A 20,868-nucleotide genomic window follows, 5' to 3' on the forward strand; every position below is an offset into this window, starting at 1 on the left:
TCGATCTTCCGATGCTAAAGTCAATTTCTAAGATGATATAGAGAATAGTTGAAAACTACAGCTAAAACATGAGAATAACAAAGTTGTACATACCTTTACTTGTATATGAGAATTTTCTTTTATAGTGTCACTGTAGTGCCTATGGGTGAGCAATCAATTCGTCAAACCGACCAACCCGCTTATACCGACTCGAATCAAACCGAAAAAAAAATCGTCGGATATAGAGTGAAATCTCCTGATAATGCATTATCCAATCTAATAGGATCGGATAATTTTTTATCCCAATAACCAAACCAATTGATCATCCCTACTTGTAGCAACTATTGTAGATAAATTACACTTATAATAGTTACTATTGATAAACTACTACACATTGTAACAACTTTACAAAAATTTAATATAATTTTTTAGCTAATTTTGTAATTTAAATTATATTTATATAATTTTTTTTCAAGCTAATTTTATAATTTAAATTATATTTGGTCGGGTGCGCCAGCCAATGCAATAGTGCAACACAAAGGCGACGCACAAGGATTCAAATAGAAAGCTATTGTGGTGAACCCTCTCCCCATAAAAAATTAATTTAATATCATAGTGGACCAATGACCCACGTATCAGATATTAAACTGATAAGAACAGATACTACACTTGATCTTAGCCAAAAGGCCGAGAAAGGTATGAATTAAATGATAGGATCCTTCCTTCTTTTAAGGTTCTCAGTCGCACTCGGAGAGTTAGATTTAGCAATGTGGGACTAAAATTCCATTGTTCTTCAGCCTCACCTCCTCTTCGTCTCGCTTAGCACTTCGCTCCTCCCCTTCTGCACTTGAGCTCTCTGGCCATTGTTCTTTGTTTATCATGCCTCACCTCCTCTTCGTCTCGCTCAACACTTCGCTCCTCCCCTTCTCCACTTAAGCTCTCTGTCTCTTTTGCGGCTCGGTTTGCTTGGATCATACTCTCCGGCTTCTAATGGAGACGTTGATGATGTCGGCTCTTGGCGGCACTCCAGTCGCTGGAAGAGCCCCTCTTCCTTAGGGATCCACGGGGACAGAGCAAGGTATCAAATGTTTTTCAAAGAACAAAACTGTATCTTTTTTTCCTTGCTCAAAATAGACTTTATATCTGTTTTTTTTTTTCGTTCAGATTCAAAAAAACGCAGCGACACAGATAATATTAACCTTGAAAACTCACAAGTATTTCACTGCTCCCCGTTATCAGTAAGTTAACCATCAAAGGGAATTTTACTCGAATTGAGAATGGCAGTAAGAGGACCTAGATATATGGCAGCAGGTATAGGGACCGGCGCCGATTGAGAAGGCGATGAGTGCGACTCCGAGCCCGTCAGTGGCCGGGAGGGAGAAGCAGATGTTTGCGTCGGTTTCTTCTCTCTCTTTTTATTGGGATGGGGATTTGGGAAGTGGCCATTGGTGGTGGAATGAATCAGCGTTCTCATTGCTGCCCCTTTCTTTCCTCGTCAGCGGTGTCAGTGCGTGTCGACGGTCAAGTTAACCCGCCGTCTCGCACGGACGAAACACGGCGAAGAGATAGACGGACGGCTGAGATGGGCCTGTCGATGATCAAGTTAACCACGTCGTCACGCACGGAGGTGGGCCCCGGACAGCGAAGCTTTTTTGGCATGTAGGGACCGCTGCTTTTTTATCGCGTTATTGGTGGGGGCATGGGTGGCATTACTGCTGGTAATTTATTGCACCAACCAACGTGGTTGGCTTCTCGCACGCTCCCTGTCAATAATTGGCGGAGGTGGAAACGGGCGAGTGCCAATTTTCTAAGCCTATTAACTATTTTTAAAAAGTAATCAATAGCATAAGACGAGCTGTGAATAGAAGTATTGATCTGATGAACTTTTGTTGAATGACTGAAATATTCCGACCCATGCTGCTCAGCCACATCTCTCCACGGATTCAAACCGGTAGAGATTTTTTTTTTCTGCACTCGGACGGTTATTGGAACCTATGTCAACATGCATCACGCAGTCAGTCTGATCCCTCGATGATGCAAAAGGTTGGAACCGTCAACCCAGCGGCCCCCTCACCCCGGCCCCACAAGTATAAGAGGGAGTAAATCACGGTGAATACGGGCCCAGTTATGACATGGCGGTCTTAGGTGTTTAGCACGGACAGATATTGATGTTATCGCAATTGCTGCCGCAGACCTTTGACCTCCCGACTCATGATGCAAGAATACCATGTCATAACCGGCTGATCCCGCCCGTGGGGGCCAGTCAGATCCCTCGAACGATCAAGTCAGCAGGAGATAGAAAAAGAAAAATGGAAGAGTATAAATGAAAGGCTTGGGCTCTCGTAGAGAAAAGTTTGTCTTCAATAATCATCACATCATCATTATCCGCTCTTTTATACAGTTGAACCATGTTTATAAAATCATGATCTTGAATTGTAAGATCGTATGATCCTACAATCTAGAACACCTAATTGATCTTGGATCATGTAGGATCATTTTTTAGTAGAATCGGAACATGATTGGTGGGATCATGGCACGATCGGTAAGATCAAAGCAAGTTTGGTGTAGGAACAAAAAAAAGTTTGAGGAATCATAACTTTTGATTCAGGTTGAACATGAGACTTATAATACATCAAATTGGAGTTTATTTAGAAATCTATAATTGATTATCGGAAACCTATAACAACTCAGTTTCAGACTAAAAAATATCATTTAAGACCTTTGAGAGGTCTAAAAGATATTTAGTCTTTTTTTATTATATTTTAAATTTTTTATAATTTAAGTTATTTTGGTTAAAGCTAGATGTTTTTGTCCAAAAACGGAGAAGATGACAAGCTGGCGATGTGGTTAGAAAGTTGACGGGACGGAGACTCCACGTAGTCCTGCAACATAGAAGCGTTAGCACCGGGACGGGAAGGGGTTCCTGGCGTCAGTCTTCCGACGTTCAAGTCAGTTTCCGATGATATAGAGAATAGTGAAAAACTGTAGCTAAAACATGTAGAATAACATAGTTGTGCATACCTTCGTCTGCATATGAGAACTCCCTTTTATAGTGTCACCGTAGTACATGTACACGCATCTCAAAGCGTACCTACATTTTCTCAAGTGTCCTATGAAAAGACAAGTCAAAAGATATCCCTAACACCTTTCCTTAAGCGTCCATGCATATCTTTGATGCAACAGGTTGGAAGCTTCCGAAGTATGATTTGCCTACGGAACATGCTCTGTTGTCAGTGGCACAAACTTCCAAAAGAGTATGAGGAGATATGCGACTGGGTCCCATTGTAGGTCGGTCTGCGTCCGCTTGGTCGGGACACATCTGCTCGGTCGTGCTGAACATCACAATCTTCCTTTACTTAGCTTTTCCGATGTTGGAAGGTTGCCTCTCATCCAGACGGGCATGCCTCCCACTCGGCGGGGACAACGACAGGGGGATACACTACCTGTTTGTCTCTTATCTTCTATCTATCTATTTAGCCTTACTCGTTCGCTCGAACATGCTGTTCACTCGACTGTAACACCTCTCGCTCGGTCGACTGTGATCTTCTTTGCTCAAAGGTTTATAGCTATCGCTTGACTGTAATGCTCATCTGCCGCACGACAATCTCATAGCCAACACTTAGCCCTTTTTTGCTTTCCTTCTGATCTTTGTTCCAATCGCTCAATCCACGTTGTGCCTTTCAGTTATTGCTAATGTCACCCTGATTTCTAGAAAGTTGTTCAAACCCCCAACCATTAATGCAAAGCATGTTTGACCACACCCTGTAATCATGCTCTCTGCCTCCTCATTAATGCCACCTGCAATCAAATGTCGTGTGTCGCCTTCTGTAGGTCGTCGCGTGTGTGATGTGACAGGTGACTGTTTAAGCTTGATGTGATGGCTACCTTTTCGAATTCAACGGTCACGATAAAGCCTCATTTTCCAAAACCCTCAATCGGACGGCCCGAGTCGATTGCCCATAGGGGTTTTAAACCCTTAGCTTTTTTCTTAGTCCCATCTCATTCCTCGCCTTCGCCTTCCTCTTCCTCATCTCCTTGCTCTTCTTTTTGTGCTTATCATCGGTGATCTCTCTATTCCAGTAAGTTCCTTCTCCTTGTAAGATTGTAAAGTCGCTAGGGAGTGAATAGCGATTTTCAAAAATTGAGAGTTAAAAACAAGTCGCAACGGAAGAGTAAAAGAGAGAAGCTAGAAGAAGAAAGATAATCACATACTAACACAAGTAGTTTTACTTGGTTTAGAGCCTTCGACGACTCCTACTCCAAGACCCACTCATTGGGTATTTTCGTTGGGCAATCCACTAATAGTTTGAATAATTACAAAATTAAGTATAAAAACTACAAGAAAATGTTACCGATAATAGAGAAAATAAACAAATCTTGATCGTTGGTTGTCGAAGGAATTTTACAGCGCCATAGGACCTTTTTCGGAGCACCACATAGGAATGAAACTCATAGCATTTGATGTTATGAAGCTACTCATTGAAGGCCCTTATATAGGCTCATTCCGGACGTTTGGAACCCCTCCGGGCGCTTGGACCATACTGACCTGGCTCGACCACTGGACGCGCTCCAACTCAGCTCCTGGAAAAGTTTTCTGGTCAAAGCCTAGACCAACTCCGGGCGCCCGGACCGCCTGAGTGCTTGCGGCACTTGCCCGAGCAAATAGGTCCGGGCGCTCAGACTCTCCTTTTCTTTAGCAACTTCTTCCCTACAAAAAGGGTTAGTCTCACTACAAAAAAAACTGTAATTTAGGGACGAAAATTTGCAACGAAAAATATTCGTTGCAAATTTGCAACAGCATTTGCAACGAAAAACAAATTTGTCGCTAATTAGCAACTAAAATAGCAACGAAATAAATTCGTCGGATACTCACAACAAATATATTTTCGTCGCAGAATTCGTTGCCAATCAGCGTCAAAATCTAAATTTCGTTGGAAAATTTATGCAATTTTGCGACAAATCTCTGGATTTGTTGCTAATTGCCAACGAATAAATATTTGTCGGCAAATTAGACGCAATTTAGGGACGAAATTTCAAATTCGTCCCTAATTTACTGTTTTTAAGACAAGTAGCGAATGATTCGCAAGAAGCTTTCTTTTCTCGAAAAAAATTTCTATGCATTCGTATCGATCTTATGATCATAATGATGACACGAAATTATTTTTTTAACTAATATTTTTGGGTTTTTTAAAATTTGAAAATGATTATTTTAATTGTTGATAAAAAATTTTTAAACCCCAAAATATAGAGAGGAAAAATGTTTAGGGCCATCATTGCAATCAGGTGATCCATACGAACGCATAGGAACTAATTTCGTGTCATTCTGAGTTGTCTAGGTCATGCATCTGTATTTTTATTGTTTAATTTTATAATTTAAGAAAATTAGAGATCTGGGATGAACTCCAAAATTCGTCCCAGATCTGGGACAAACTCTGGAGTTCGTCCCAAACTGTAAATATTAAAAAATTAGAAAAAAAATCTTTCAAAAAATAAAAACAAGACCTATAGAGCTCCGAATAACGCGGAATAAATTTTTATGCATTCGTATCGATCTTATGATAATAATGATCGCGCGAAATTATTTTTTTAACAAATATTTTCAAGTTTTTTAATTTCCGAAAATGATTATTTTAATTTTTTATAAAAAAATTTATCAACCCCAAAAGATATAGTGGAAAAAATGTTCGGGGTCATCAATGCGATCAGGAGATCGATACGAACGCATAGGAATTGGTTTCGTGTCATTCTGAGGTGTCTAGGTCATGCATCCGTATTTTTATTATTTACTTTTATAATTTAATAAAATTATAGATCTGGGACGAACTGTGGGGTTCGTCCCAAACTGTAAATATTAGAAAATTAGGAAAAAAATCTTTCAAAAAATAAAAACTTGACCTATAGAACTCGGATTGGCGCGAAACAAATTTCTATGCATTCGTATCGATCTTATGATCATAATGATGACACGATATTATTTTTTTAGCTAATATTTTCGGGTTTTTTAATTTTTGAAAATAATTATTTAAATTGTTGATAAAAAAATTTATCAACCCCAAAATATAGAGTGGAAAAAATGTTTGGGGCCATCATTGCGATCAGGAGATCGATACGAACGCATAGGAACTGGTTTCATGTCATTCTGAGGTGTCTAGGTCATGCATCCGTATTTTTATTGTTTAATTTTGTAATTTAAGAAAAATAGAGATCTGGGACGAACTCCAAAATTCGTCCCAGATCTGGGACGAACTTTGGAGTTCGTCCCAAACTGTAAATATATGAAAATTCAAAAAAAATCTTTTAAAAAATAAAAACTTGACCTATAGAACTCGGATTGGCGCGGAACAAATTTCTATGCGCTCGTATCGATCTTATGATCATAATGATGACACGATATTATTTTTTTAGGTAATATTTTCGGGTTTTTTAATTTTTGAAAATGATTATTTAAATTTTTGATAAAAAAATTTATCAACCCCAAAATATAGAGTGGAAAAAATGTTTTGGGCCATCATTATGATCAAGAGATCGATACGAACGCAAAGGAACTGGTTTCGTGTCATTCTGAGGTGTCTAGGTCATGCATCCGTATTTTTATTGTTTAATTTTGTAATTTAAGAAAATTAGAGATCTGGGACGAACTCCAGAATTCGTCCCAGATCTGGGACGAATTGTGGAGTTCGTCCCAAACTGTGAATATATGAAAATTCAAAAAAAAATCTTTTAAAAAATAAAGACTTGACCTATAGAACTTGGATTGGCGCGGAACAAATTTCTATGCGCTCGTATCGATCTTATGATCATAATGATGACACGATATTATATTTTTAGCTAATATTTTAGGTTTTTTAATTTTTGAAAATGATTATTTAAATTTTTGATAAAAAAATTTATCAACCCCAAAATATAGAGTGGAAAAAATGTTTGGGGCCATCATTGCGATCAGGAGATCAATACGAACGCATAGGAACTGGTTTCGTGTCATTCTGAGGTGTCTAGGTCATGCATCCGTATTTTTATTGTTTACTTTTGTAATTTAAGAAAATTAGAGATCTGGGACGAACTCCAAAATTCGTCCTAGATCTGGGACGAACTTTGGAGTTCGTCCCAAACTGTGAATATATGAAAATTGTAAAAAAAATCTTTTAAAAAATAAAAACTTGACCTATAGAGCTCCGAATGGCGCGGAACAAATTTCTATGCGCTCGTATCGATCTCATGACCCCAATAGTGAACTCGAAAACCCAATATAGTTAGTGATGATTAAATTGAAAATATCAATTTGATAGAACCTATGACTTGGTAAAAATAAGAGTTGTTTTGAATAAGGGAAAGTCATTTTGATATTAGAAAATTTCTGATCTATTTTTGTTAAGATTTTGAAAAAATGTTTGAGGCCACTAATGCGTTCATGAGATCAATACGAGCACATGGAAATTTGTTCCATGTCATTCCGAGCTCTCTAGGTTCGTTTTTTATTTTCGAAAGAATTTATTTTTAATTTTTAAGAAAATAGAGATCTGGGACGAACTCCAAAGTTCGTCCCAGATCTGGGACGAACTGTGGAGTTCGTCCCAAACTGTAAATATTAGAAAATTAGGAAAAAAATCTTTGAAAAAATAAAAACTTGACCTATAGAACTCGGATTGGCGCGGAACAAATTTCTATGCGCTCGTATGGATCTTATGATCAAAATGATGACACGATATTATTTTTTTAGCTAATATTTTCGGGGTTTTTAATTTTTGAAAATGATTATTTAAATTTTTGATAAAAAATTTATCGACCCCAAAATATAGAGTGGAAAAAATGTTTGGGGCCATCATTGCGATCAGGAGATCGATACAAACGCATAGGAACTGGTTTCGTGTCATTCTGAGGTGTCTAGGTCATGCATCCGTATTTTTATTGTTTAATTTTGTAATTTAAGAAAATTAGAGTTCTGGGACGAACTCCAAAATTCGTCCCAGATCTAGGACGAACTTTGGAGTTCGTCCCAAACTGTGAATATATGAAAATTCAAAAAAAAATATTTTAAAAAATAAAAACTTGACCTATAGAACTCGGATTGGCGCGAAACAAATTTCTATGCGCTCGTATCGATCTTATGATCATAATGATAACACGATATTATTTTTTTAGCTAATATTTTCGGGGTTTTTAATTTTTTAAAATGATTATTTAAATTTTTGATAAAAAAATTTATCAACCCAAAAATATAGAGTGGAAAAAATGTTTGGGGCCATCATTGCGATCAGGAGATCGATACGAACGCATAGGAACTGGTTTCGTGTCATTCTGAGGTGTCTAGGTCATGCATCCGTATTTTTATTGTTTAATTTTTTAATTTAAGAAAATTAGAGTTCTGGGACGAACTCCAAAATTCGTCCCAGATCTGGGACGAACTTTGGAGTTCGTCCCAAACTGTAAATATATGAAAATTCAAAAAAAATCTTTTAAAAAATAAAAACTTGACCTATAGAACTCGGATTGGCGCGGAACAAATTTCTATGCGCTCGTATCGATCTTATGATCATAATGATGACACGATATTATTTTTTTAGGTAATATTTTCGGGTTTTTTTATTTTTGAAAATGATTATTTAAATTTTTGATAAAAAAATTTATCAACCCCAAAATATAGAGTGGAAAAAATGTTTTGGGCCATCATTGCGATCAGGAGATCGATTCGAACGCAAAGGAACTGGTTTCGTGTCATTCTGAGGTGTCTAGGTCATGCATCCGTATTTTTATTGTTTAATTTTGTAATTTAAGAAAATTAGAGATCTGGGACGAACTCTCAAAATTCGTCCCAGATCTGGGACGAACTTTGGAGTTCGTCCCAAACTGTGAATATATGAAAATTCAAAAAAAAATCTTTTAAAAAATAAAGACTTGACCTATAGAACTCGGATTGGCGCGGAACAAATTTCTATGCGCTCGTATCGATCTTATGATCATAATGATGACACGATATTATATTTTTAGCTAATATTTTAGGTTTTTTAATTTTTGAAAATGATTATTTAAATTTTTGATAAAAAAATTTATTAACCCCAAAATATAGAATGGAAAAAATATTTGGGGCCATCATTGCGATCAGGAGATCAATACGAACGCATAGGAACTGGTTTCGTGTCATTCTGAGGTGTCTAGGTCATGCATCCGTATTTTTATTGTTTACTTTTGTAATTTAAGAAAATTAGAGATCTGGGACGAACTCCAAAATTCGTCCCAGATCTGCGACGAACTTTGGAGTTCGTCCCAAACTGTGAATATATTAAAATTGTAAAAAAAATCTTTTAAAAAATAAAAACTTGACCTATAAAGCTCCGAATGGCGCGGAACAAATTTCTATGCGCTCGTATCGATCTCATGACCACATTAGTGAACTCGAAAACCCAATATAGTTAGTGATGATTAAATTGAAAATATCAATTTGATAGAACCTATGACTTGGTAAAAATAAGAGTTGTTTTGAATAAGGTAAAGTCATTTTGATATTAGAAAATTTTTGATCTATTTTTGTTAAGATTTTGAAAAAATGTTTGAGGCCACTAATGCGTTCATGAGATCAATACGAGCACATGGAAATTTGTTCCATGTCATTCCGAGCTCTCTAGGTTAGTTTTTTATTTTCGAAAGGATTTATTTTTAATTTTTAAGAAAATAGAGATCTGGGACGAACTCCAAAGTTCGTCCCAGATCTGGGACGAACTGTGGAGTTCGTCCCAAACTGTAAATATTAGAAAATTAGGAAAACAATCTTTCAAAAAATAAAAACTTGACCTATATAACTCGGATTGGCGCGGAACAAATTTCTATGCGCTCGTATCGATTTTATGATCATAATGATGACACGATATTATTTTTTTAGCTAATATTTTCGGGGTTTTTAATTTTTGAAAATGATTATTTAAATTTTTGATAAAATGATTATTTAAATTTTTGATAAAAAAATTTATCAATCCCAAAATATAGAGTGGAAAAAATGTTTGGGGCCATCATTGCGATCAGGAGATCGATACGAACGCATAGGAACTGGTTTCGTGTCATTCTAAGGTGTCTAGGTCATGCATCCGTATTTTTATTGTTTAATTTTGTAATTTAAGAAAATTAGAGTTCTGGGACGAACTCAAAATTCGTCCCAGATCTGGGACGAACTCAAAATTCGTCCCAGATCTGGGACGAACTTTGGAGTTCGTCCCAAACTGTGAATATATGAAAATTCAAAAAAAAATCTTTTAAAAAATAAAAACTTGACCTATAGAACTCGGATTGGCGCGGAACAAATTTCTATGCGCTCGTATCGATCTTATGATCATAATGATGACACGATATTATTTTTTTAGCTAATATTTTCAGGTTTTTTAATTTTTGAAAATGATTATTTAAATTTTTGAAAAAAAAATTATCAACCCCAAAATATAGAGTGGAAAAAATGTTTGGGGCCATCATTGCGATCAGGAGATCGATACGAACGCATAGGAACTGGTTTCGTGTCATTCTGAGGTGTCTAGGTCATGCATCCGTATTTTTATTGTTTACTTTTGTAATTTAAGAAAATTAGAGATCTGGGACGAACTCCAAAATTCGTCCCAGATCTGGGACGAACTTTGGAGTTCGTCCCAAACTGTGAATATATGAAAATTGTAAAAAAAATCTTTTAAAAAATAAAAACTTGACCTATAGAGCTCCGAATGGCGCGGAACAAATTTCTATGCGCTCGTATCGATCTCATGACCACATTAGTGAACTCGAAAACCCAATATAGTTCGTGATGATTAAATTGAAAATATCAATTTGATAGAACCTATGACTTGGTAAAAATAAGAGTTGTTTTGAATAAGGTAAAGTCATTTTGATATTAGAAAATTTCTGATCTCTTTTTGTTAAGATTTTGAAAAAATGTTTTGAGGCCACTAATGCGTTCATGAGATCAATACGAGCACATGGAAATTTGTTCCATGTCATTCCGAGCTCTCTAGGTTAGTTTTTTATTTTCGAAAGAATTTATTTTTAATTTTTAAGAAAATAGAGATCTGGGACGAACTGTGGAGTTCGTGTCAAACTGTAAATATTAGAAAATTAAGAAAAAAATCTTTCAAAAAATAAAAACCTGACCTATAGAACTCGGATTGGCGCGGAACAAATTTCTATGCGCTCGTATGGATCTTATGATCAAAATGATGACACGATATTATTTTTTTAGCTAATATTTTCGGGGTTTTTAATTTTTGAAAATGATTATTTAAATTTTTGATAAAAAAATTTATCAACCCCAAAATATAGAGTGGAAAAAATGTTTGGGGCCATCATTGCGATCAGGAGATCGATACGAACGCATAGGAACTGGTTTCGTGTCATTCTGAGTTGTCTAGGTCATGCATCCGTATTTTTATTGTTTAATTTTGTAATTTAAGAAAATTAGAGTTCTGGGACGAACTCCAAAATTCGTCCCAGATCTGGGACGAACTTTGGAGTTTGTCCCAAACTGTGAATATATGAAAATTCAAAAAAATCTTTTAAAAATAAAAACTTGACCTATAGAACTCGGATTGGCGTGAAACAAATTTCTATGCGCTCGTATCGATCTTATGATCATAATGATGACACGATATTATTTTTTTAGCTAATATTTTCGAGGTTTTTAATTTTTTAAAATGATTATTTAAATTTTTGAAAAAAAAAATTATCAACCCCAAAATATAGAGTGGAAAAAATGTTTGGGGCCATCATTGCGATCAGGAGATCGATACGAACGCATAGGAACTGGTTTCGTGTCATTCTGAGGTGTCTAGGTCATGCATCCGTATTTTTATTGTTTACTTTTGTAATTTAAGAAAATTAGAGATCTGGGACGAACTCTAAAATTCGTCCCAGATCTGGGACAAACTTTGGAGTTCGTTCCAAACTGTGAATATATGAAAATTGTAAAAAAAATCTTTTAAAAAATAAAAACCTGACCTATAGAACTCGGATTAGCGCGGAACAAATTTCTATGCGTTCGTATCGATCTTATGATCATAATGATCACACGATATTATTTTTTAAGCTAATATTTTCAGGTTTTTTAATTTTTGAAAATGATTATTTAAATTTTTGAAAAAAAAATTTTCATCCCCAAAATATAGAGTGGAAAAAATGTTTGGGACCATCAGTGCGATCAGGAGATCGATACGAACGCATAGAAACTGATTTCGTGTCATTCTGAGATGTCTAGGTCATGCATCCGTATTTTTATTGTTTACTTTTGTAATTTAATAAAATTAGAGATCTGGGACGAACTTTGGAGTTCGTCCCAGAATAGGGACGAACCAGGGGACGAAATAAAATTCGTCCCCAAATTTGCCCTAATTACAGCCCCGATTATTCCTCTTCCTTCTTGTCACGGGAGCTAACTTTTTCTTCCCTCTTTCACGCGAGCAGCCTCTTGTTCCTTCTTTTCACGCGCGGCGAGAGTGGACGTTGCTCTCCGGCCACGATTCCACGCTCTCCGGCAGGTAAGCTTCGGGTCCTCATCTCCGGCGTGTATTCTCACTTCTTTCCCCTCGCTCGACAGCTGCGGCCTCGCCTTGTCGTGCGGCTGACTATGATCGCCAGCTAGGGTTCCTCCTTGTCGAGGCTACCCATGCACGGCAGCCGCAAGCCGCCGGATCCGGGCCTTGCTCGGCGCCGGAAGCCACTGGGAACCGCCGGAGCAGGCCATTGCTGACGGCTGGTAGCCGCCGGCTGCCGGATCCGGCCCTTCCTGGCCGTTGGCAGTCGCTGGTAGCTGGTGGCTGCCGGATCCAGCCCTTCCTGACTGTTAAATTATTGGAAGTTTTATATTAGATTTTTTTTTACACTTATTGTTATAGTTTCTTTTAAATTTTTACTTTACCTTGCTACTTTGCATTTTATGCCATGTTTTATATTTTTGATCTGTCTATTACTAATCTATGCAATTTAGTTATATACGTGTCAATAATTTTATTATGTTATAAACATTTGATACATGTATTTTTGATTACATAAGGATTTTTTTGCTATCTAAGTCTTTGATGTATTATGATAACCATGTATTAAGACCATATCTCTAGATTTATTTGGTTAATCTTATTTTATTTTCTTACTTCTTCTAGCTATGAAACTCCACTGTTTATGTTGAAGTGATCTTCTAATATTTATTGGGTTTTGTGCAAAGTTGAAGCTTGCCTTGAAGAGATGAAAGGAAAGGTAATGTCATAATGTAAGTAAACTTATTTCCCACTTTGGTTAATTTGTTTACCCCTCTATTATCTTTAAGAGAATGATCAAGATTTCCTTGTAGCCATTAGGAATCACAAGGATATTTAAAGAATGAGACAAGCAAAGATAAAAGTAAAGATTTCCTTGTTTTTCTTATGCCGTCTTGTGTTTTCATTGAGAGACTCCAATCTATTTTTATTTTTTTTTTAAAATTATAATCAAAAATCAAAACTCAACTCTACCATTTATGTGATAAATTCAAACACTATATAGCTACTTACTAATTATCAGTAGGATTAACATTTATTATACAAATTTATAATAACTTTAGTTTAATTTTATTGATTATATTAATTAGAATCCATTACTCATTAGAATTTCCTATTTTCCATGTAAACAATGCTTTACTCTTTGAGTTGATAGTAAAAGAGATGTACGTGAGGGAGGGAGATCCAAAATAAATGAAGTGCAAGTTTGTATAATAAACATCTTCAAAATGGAAAATAATCAATAAACTCCTCATAATGATCATTCCCCTTCTTTCATTTGAGCTATGTTGTGAAAATTGTACTAGCTTTTATTAGGCATATAGTGAATCTAGATTGCCTTAGTTAATAGATAAGAAATAACTCCTTAGCTCCAGGAAGATTCTAGCATGAACAAAGTATGACTTGTTTATGTCCTAAGCATTAATTGTAAATGTTTATGTTTGCATGGATTAAACATAAACTAGATCAGTGAAACATACCATAAGTTGGATTAAAGTGATCAACTAGCTTGGTATCCAAACCCAGTTAGAAACTAAAATATGTGAAAGTATATATATGTAGATGTGAGCACATATGATAGGATGAAGCATTAGATATGCACATGTAGGTACAGGTCGAAATTATATTACCAATTGTATTTCTAATTGGTAATACAACTACCAATTGTATTTCTAATTTTCATTTATGTTGTAGTTAATTTTCTTTATTATAGAATCGTTAATTTTCTTAGTTTTTTTTTAAAACAAGACAATATTTAACTTGTTAGTTGCATAAGTTTTAGATGTCTTATTTCAATATGATATCATTGATGTATGTTTTAGATCTATATATATATTGTTATAAATGTTAGTTATTCATTTGTAATTTGATGTAGGAAAAGGAGAACGAAGCATGGAAGAAGGTGCATGAAGCTCCCGGAGCATGACGATTAGTATTTTATTTTATGCTTAGATGTATTTGTTATTTGGATTATGAGTTGTTGAACCAAACTAGTTCTTGTTTTCATGTGTAAATATGATGTTTGTTGAATTGATATATTTGAATGTTAGTTTGGATGTCTAGTTTGGATGTGTAAATATTATGAGTTGATATATTTGTATGTAGATTGGATGTGTATAAATATGATGTGTGTTGAAGTTTGGTATAAATATTTGAATGTTTGGATGTGAAGTTGTTTGAATGTTTGTTTGGATGTGTATAAATATTTGAATGTATTTGATATGTAAAATAGGATGAAGAAATGAAAAATGTTTGGTTGCTGGGTATTTTGGGACAAATTTTGGGACGAATTTGAGTTCGTTCCAAATTTGGGACGAACCCGATTTTGTCCCTAATTTGGGACGAATCTAAAGTTCGTCCCTAATTTGGGACCAAATTTGGGTTCGTTCCAAAATCTGATTTATTTTGATTTACCAAATTTTAGGGATAATTCGGGACGAAATATGGTTCGTCCCGAATTCGGGACGAATTTTTTTCGTCCCGAATTCGGGTCGAATATTTTTCGTCCCGAATTCGGGACGAATATCTGTTCGTCCCGAATTTGGGACGAATAATTTCGTCCCGAAATTGAATGAACCGGGAACTCGAATTTTGGGACGAACTGAAATTCGTCCCAAATTTGGAACAAACCAGAATTTGTCCCTAATTTGGGACGAAAATCTAATTTCGTCCCAAATTTGAAGACACTATGCAGTGTAGATTTGCAACAAAATTTGTGACGAAAATTATAGTTCGTTGCAAAATTTGGGACGAATATTTTATTTTCGTTGCAAAATGTGGCAACGACTAATTTGCGACGAATATATTTTCGTCACAAAATTTGTCGCAAAAAATTTTGCGACGAAAATTTTGGGAAAATTCGTCCCTAAATTACAGTTTTTTTTGTTGTGTCTAGGCAACAGAAAATATATTTACCCTGCAAAATAGAGTTACTACAACATAATAAAATAGTAGTAATTAGATCCTACCTCCCTGACACCAGGATCTAGTCAAGGTCTCAGCTTATGTTTCCCAAATGGACCTAAGCTAGATCGATGCCTACAGTTCCCTCAACAGGGGAACGCGTCCTCACTGGATCTCTCCTCCAATTGCTTACCTTCACTTACCAACTGCAATCGTTTGACTTGCCTTTGACCCACTGGGTCTTCCCGTCAGATGTTAGGTCCGCAGACCAAACTGGACTTTAACTGATTGTCAAGTCCCGCAGACCCAACTGGACTTCCCGCCAAATATCGGGTCCCGCATACCTATCTGGACTTTCCACCAACTATCAGGTCTCGCAGATCTAGTTGGATTTCAGCTTGGTGTGAGGTCCTTCAGACCAGTTAACTCTTGCACACTTAGTAGAAAGGTTAGACAAATAATAAATCTAACATTAATCTATATGTCATACATCAAAATTAGATTATTAGTGCAACCTGCACTAACATTCTTTCTTCCTTTCAATCCTCGCTTTCTATCCTTTGTTCGATGACAGTCTCTCTTTCTCCATCCCAGACATCCCCAGGCTGTGGTACACCTCCACCGAGTCCAAGTTTAATAGTGATAAGGTCGACTAAATGAAACTCACCTATCGCTTCCCCGACGGTTATCAAATTATTATTCTCTCTACATACAATCACCCTCACACGCCTCTAGATGGGTTTTTTTGCCCTTTTTCAAAGACCAATTCTATGTCGGCCTTCAATTTCCCATCCATCCTTTTTTCTCTGAAATTTGCACCTACTTTTACATTCTTATACATCAGTTAGTACTCAATCCTTCAGACTGCTCTGCGGGGTTGTGGTACTATTCCGTCTGTATGGGATTCCTCTTGTGCCTCATGTTTTTCATTACTGCTACTGCTCAAACCTTTCTAAGTCGGATACCTTCCTCTTCCAAGCCCGAGTGGGGATTGTGTATTTTAACAAAATGTCCTCCTCCAATAAACACTGGAAGGAGCGTTATTTTTATGTTCGTTTGCCCGTTCGGTTTGCCTTTCCAACCGGCTGGCAAATCGAACTATCGAAGCCTCCCCCGCTCAAGAGGTATCGAAGCGCGCCGATTTAACTCGAAGCGACTACGAGTCTGGCCGATCAAAAATACCATTTACATAGGCTGTTCTTAGAGGGAGTTTTGTATGTGTTCGGGCTGAGCCTTATACGAACACAATTGCACGTCCCTCTAGGAATGCCCTTTTCTTCCTGTCGTCTTGGAATTTAACTGATGTCTCTTTCTTTTTTTGTAGATCGAATCATGAACTGCGCATTGTTGAGCAGCAAGTGTAGGATCTCTGATACAGACATTAATGCCAAAGGAGTGGCCGAGCTGGAGAGATGTGGCCTATTGCTGGTCAAACACTCTGATGAGCAAACCGATGAGGCAAGGGGAAGTCGGGTGGCGGCCAGCGATTTGGCCGGCACTACTGGCGAGTTGTCTCCCAAGTGCCCCTCCATGGCTCCGATTGTCGTTTCGTCCAAATCGGCCACATCAGGTGAGCCTTTGATCCAACGCCGTAAGCGACACTGAGTGAAATCATCTTCCTTCCCGGCGACCTCGGCTCTTTAGGCCCGTGCTTCATCCACGACTTCCTGACCTCCATCCGAGTGAGGGGAGTCCTCCACTTCTGCGGTTGCTGAGAGGAAGGTTATTCTGCTGACTCCTCCTTCCTTTGATCGGACGTTATTGTCCGCGTTGCTGGTTGGGGCCACACTCACACCCTCAATTGCCTATCTTCCTTCTCCACAGATTCGCATAGAAGCACCACTGCCCATTATTCACTCCTTCTCGAAGTTCAAATCCAAAGGCTCAGCTACCTCAACCCCTTCAACTCCGAGCGGCGGTAGACTCATCAAGGCTATCCTCTGTCTATCGACTGACGAGTGGCGCCAACCAGACGACGACGTGCCCCGCTCCCCACAGCATCAAATTACCATTCAAGGTCCTCTAGCACGGGTCTGGGCCGACACTAGGACCTGAGCAGCGACTATCCTGCCTGGGGAACTTGCTGACAATTTCTCCCAAAAAGCCACTGGGGTAAGTATAGTCGCATCGTTTCTTTACTTTTCTCGATCGGTGCTAAGTAGCTCCATTTTGCCTGTAGTACTGGGTGAAAAGTTTGGCCATGTGTCAGTGGCTGGCCTTCTCGAACATGAGAACTAGTAGCTCTGAGCGCTAGCCGTTCAATCGGACACAACATAGGGTCGGGTTGAGCAGCTAATCACCGAGGTTGCCCAACTAAAAAAAGACTTGGACACGAGCTCTGAGAAATTGTTGAGGTCCGAGTGGACGCTAACAGTTGAAAAGAACAAAACTTATAATCAGGCGCTACAGCTCGACCGCCTGACCAAGTAGGGCCACCACTACGAGTCGAAGATAAATTCTGCTAATACCTGGGAACTCTGAGCCATCGAAGATCTGGAGACAGAAAACAAGTAGGCTCATGTCTTAGCCAAAAAGCTCGAAGAGGCAGAGGCAACACTTGCGACTGAGCAGGTTAGCCGAACGACAGAGCAGGCGGCGAGTGAGCTCAAGCTCGGGGAACAAAAATGAACAAAAGACAAGCAAGCGGTCGAGCTAGCTGCGTTGAAGGCTGAGTTAGAGGAGTCCTAGGCTACATTTAACAAGTTCAAGGAGGAGAAACCTGATCGCTAGGAATCTTTCAAGGTGAAGTACCTTCGCTCCCCTGAATTCAATGAAATATTCATTGACCGGACTCTCCACTTTTTTGACTATGATGTCAATGGGACCCTCCAATAATTGAAGGACGACGACTACCTCTCCCCTGATCTATCAAGGACGACTACCTCTCCCCTGATCTGTCAAGCAAAAATATAAAAGAGAAGAGATCCCAGATTCGTTCCTTGACGATGTGCTCGACTACCTTGCTTAGTTTCTCTAATAAGTTTATCAACAGTTTTTTGCATTTGTCAAGCACGATTTGTAAAAAAAAATTATAAGTATGAATCCACGCGCTCCCGTTCGACGCTGTCAAATTCTTTGTTATGGAGCCTTGCGATCCTTTTGCTTATCCTTAGCGTGATATACTTGGCTTTTTATACAAGAGGGAAAGGCTCTTGATGGTTAGCAAGGTATCTAATGTTTTTTAAAGAAGCAAAACATAAAGACTTAAATTTAGAACTAACTCAATTTAATATAGCTTTAATAATGCTAATTTTATTATTTAAATTATATTTGGTCGGGTGCGCCAGCCTATGCAATAGTGCAACACAAAGGCGACGTGCAAGGATTCCAATAGCAAGCTATTATAATGAACCCTCTCCCCATAAAAAATTAATTTAATATCATAATGGACCAATGGTCCACGTATCAGATATTAAACTGATAAGAACAGATACTACACTTGATCTTAGCCAAAAGGCCGAGAAAGGTATGAATTGTATGATAAGATCCTTCCTTCTTTTAAAGTTCTCAGTCGCACTCGGAAAGTTTATTTAGCGATGTGGGATTAAAATTCCATTGTTCTTCGGCCTGACCTCCTCTTCGTCTCGCTCAGCACTTCGCTCCTCCCCTTCTCCACTTGAGCTCTCTGGCCATTGTTCTTTGTTTATCATGCCTCACCTCCTCTTCATCTCGCTCAACACTTTGCTCCTCCCCTTCTCGACTTAAGCTCTCTGTCTCTTTAGCGGCTCGGTTTGCTTGGATCATACTCTCCGGCTTCTAATGGAGACGTTGATGATGTCGACTCTTGGTGGCACTCCACTTGCTGGAAGAGCCCCTCTTCCTAAGGGATCCATGGGGGCAGAGCAAGGTATCAAATGTTTTTCAAAGAACAAAACTGTATCTTTTTTCCTTGCTCAAAATAGACTTTATATCTGTTTTTTTTTTTTCTTTTTTTGCATTCAGATTCAAAAAACTCAGAGACACAGATAACATTTACCTTGAAAACTCACAAGTATGTCATTGCTCCCCGATATCATTAAGTTAACATTCAATGGGAATTTTACTCGAATTGAGAATGGCAGTGACCTAGACATATGGCAGTAGGTATAGAGGCCGGCGCCAATTGAGAAGGTGATGAGTGCGACTCCGAGCCCGTCGGTGGCCGGGAGGGAGAAGCAGAGGAGAGATGTTCGCGTCAGTTTCTTCTATCTCTTTCTATCGGGATGGGGATTTGGGAAGTGGCCATTGGTGGTGGAATGAATCAGCGTTCTCATTGCTGTCCCTCTCTTTCCTCGTCAGCGGTGTCAGGGCGTGTCGACGGTCAAGTTAACCCCGCCGTCACGTACTCACGCATGGTCGAAACATGGCGAAGAGATAGACGGACGGCTGAGATGGGCCTGTCGATGATCAAGTTAACCACGTCGTCACGCACGGAGGTGGACCCCGGACAGCGAAGCTTTTTTGGTAGGTAGGGAACGCTGCTTTCTTATCGCGTTATTGGTGGGGGCAGGGGTGGAATTATTGCTGGTAATTTATTGCACCAACCAACGTGTTGGCTTCTCGCACGCTCCCTGTCAATAATTGGCGGATGTGGAACCTGGCGAGTGCCAATTTTCTAAGCCTATTAACTATTTTTAAAAAATAATCAATAGCATAAGACGAGTTGTGAATAGAAGTATTGATCTGATGAACTTTACTTGAATGACTGAAAATATTCCGAGCCATGCTGCTCAACCACATCTCTCCACGGATTCAAACCGGTAGAGATTTTATTTTTCTGCAGTCGGACGCTTTTTGGGACCTATATATCAACATGCATCACGCAGTCAGTGTGATCCCTCAAACGATCAGGTTAGTGTGAGACTGAGAGGGTGCATCACGCAGTCAGTGTGATCCCTCAAACGATCAGGTTAGTGTGAGACTGAGAGGGTGTTTGACTAAATTTTTTAAAAATAATTTATAAATTCGTACAGTTTATAAGTTATTTTAAGAGTTTATAAGTTGTTCTGTCTTATTTGAAAAATAAATTGTTAAAGTATTTGGGTGAACTTATTACAATCAATTTAAATGTATTGATGTGTTTGGTATTATAAGATCTTTTCATTAATAAAATTATCAAAAATGATATAATACTATTAATAGAGGGTTTTGAGATTTTTATTAATAGAGGGTTTTGGACGAATTTTTGCATCGGGAGAGAGAAAATTAGAAAGAGGCATTGGCGGCGAAGATGACACGACGTTGGAAGAGAAGTCGGCGGAGATAAAAAGATATTAGGCTTATAAAAATTTATGGAGGATAAGATAGGGATTTATGAAATTATATAAGGATATTTTAGAAAAAAAATATTAAAATAATATTTTTTAAAAAAAAGTAGGGTCTTCCATACTATTTTTAAAAACAACTTATAAGCTCCAAAATAGCTTATTTTGACAGCTTATAAGCTATTTGAAAAAATTTTTACCAAACAAATTTGAAGAACTTATAAGCTCCAAAACAACTTATAAACTGT

At 37.8% G+C, this 20,868-nt stretch overlaps 4 long non-coding RNA genes and 2 other non-coding genes across 6 annotated transcripts; 2 read left to right on the top strand and 4 right to left on the bottom strand.

The window, feature by feature from the left end:
- Positions 1–482: 482 nt before the first annotated feature.
- Positions 483–679, bottom strand: LOC121983562. Its single transcript, XR_006112601.1, has one exon. It is a non-coding gene; the product is annotated as a U2 spliceosomal RNA (small nuclear RNA).
- LOC121979328 lies at positions 491–1,473 on the bottom strand. The gene is made up of 2 exons (XR_006111379.1): positions 1,192–1,473; positions 491–1,030 (listed from the first exon to the last, which is right to left on the bottom strand). It is a non-coding gene; the product is annotated as an uncharacterized LOC121979328 (long non-coding RNA).
- LOC121979326 lies at positions 922–1,828 on the top strand. The gene is made up of 2 exons (XR_006111377.1): positions 922–1,057; positions 1,144–1,828. It is a non-coding gene; the product is annotated as an uncharacterized LOC121979326 (long non-coding RNA).
- A 16,819-nt stretch (positions 1,829–18,647) lies between these two features.
- LOC121979324 lies at positions 18,648–19,738 on the bottom strand. The gene is made up of 2 exons (XR_006111375.1): positions 19,354–19,738; positions 18,648–19,197 (listed from the first exon to the last, which is right to left on the bottom strand). It is a non-coding gene; the product is annotated as an uncharacterized LOC121979324 (long non-coding RNA).
- On the bottom strand, positions 18,651–18,847 carry LOC121983515. Its single transcript, XR_006112562.1, has one exon. It is a non-coding gene; the product is annotated as a U2 spliceosomal RNA (small nuclear RNA).
- LOC121979325 lies at positions 19,059–20,031 on the top strand. Its single transcript, XR_006111376.1, has 2 exons — positions 19,059–19,224; positions 19,320–20,031. It is a non-coding gene; the product is annotated as an uncharacterized LOC121979325 (long non-coding RNA).
- The last annotated feature ends 837 nt before the right edge of the window (positions 20,032–20,868 follow it).

The sequence above is a fragment of the Zingiber officinale genome, chromosome 5A, assembly GCF_018446385.1.
Source record: "Zingiber officinale cultivar Zhangliang chromosome 5A, Zo_v1.1, whole genome shotgun sequence".
Lineage (NCBI taxonomy): Eukaryota > Viridiplantae > Streptophyta > Magnoliopsida > Zingiberales > Zingiberaceae > Zingiber > Zingiber officinale.